Source organism: Chrysochloris asiatica, unplaced genomic scaffold, assembly GCF_000296735.1.
Source record: "Chrysochloris asiatica unplaced genomic scaffold, ChrAsi1.0 scaffold00152, whole genome shotgun sequence".
Lineage (NCBI taxonomy): Eukaryota > Metazoa > Chordata > Mammalia > Afrosoricida > Chrysochloridae > Chrysochloris > Chrysochloris asiatica.
In genome coordinates, this window is record NW_006408670.1 from 5922801 (window position 1) to 5924119 (window position 1319).

Consider the following 1319-nt stretch of genomic DNA (forward strand, 5'->3'; position numbering starts at 1 on the left):
TCTCAGTATATGGACACCTTGGACTCATCTGTCATGTAGTTAGAACTCTGTATAAGGACACGTTGGACTCATCAACCATGTAGTCAGCTCTCTGTGTATGAACATGTAGGAGTCATCTGCCTTGTGGCTAGTCTTCTATATACACACATGTTGGACTCATCTGCCATGTAGTGAGCTCTCTTTATATGGACATGTTGGAATGGTCTGTCATGTAGTCAAAGCTCTCTCTGTACGAATACGTTGGACACATCTGGTTGAGGTCGTCCTGTATATATATACCTGTTGGACTGAACTGCCATGTAGCTAACTATCAGTATATCGACATGTTGGACGCGTCTGTCATTTAGCTAACTCTCAATATATGGACATGGTGGACTCATCTGCCATGTAGCTAACTCTCAGTATATGGACACTTTGAACTCATCTGCCATGTAGCTAGAATTCTGTATATGGAAACGAGGTACTACTCTGCCATGTATGTAGCTCTCGGTATATGGATATTTTGGACTCGTCTGTGCATGGATACTTTGGACTGATATGCCATATAGATAGCTCTTTGTATATGACCATAGTGGTCTTGACTGTCATGTAGCTAGTACTCTGTATATGGACATGTTGATCTACTGTGCCATGTAGCTAGATCTCAGTTTATGGACACTTTGGACTCATTTGCCATGTAGCTAGTACTCTGTATATGGAAATGTTGGACTACACTGTATTTAGTTAGCTCTCAGTATATGGACATGTTGGACTCATCTGTCATGTAGCTAGAACTCTGTATAAGGACATGTTGGAGTCATCAGACATGTAGGCAGCTCTCTGAATAAACATGTTGGACTCATCTGCCTCATAGCTAGTTTTCTATATACAAAGATGTTGTTCTCATCTGCCATGTAGCGAGCTCTCTTTATATGGAAATGTTGGACTCATCTGACATGAAGATAGCTCTCTCTGTATGAATATGTTGGATTCATCTGCTTTGAGGTCATCCTCTATATATACACTTGTTGCAATCATCTACCATGTGGCTAACTCTCAGTATACGGACATGTTGGACTCATCTGCTATCTAGCTAACTCTCAATATATGGATGCATTGGACTCGTCTTCCATGTAGCTAGAACTCTGTATATGGAAATTTAGCTCTACTCTACCATTTTGCTAGCTCTCTGTATATGGACATTTTGGACGTGTCTGCCAATTAGCTACCTCGCTGTGCATGGATATGATGGATTTATCTGCCATGTAGGTTGTTGTTGTTGTTGTTGTTGTTGTTGTCAGGTGCCATCGAGTCGGAACCGACTCATAGCGACCCCATGC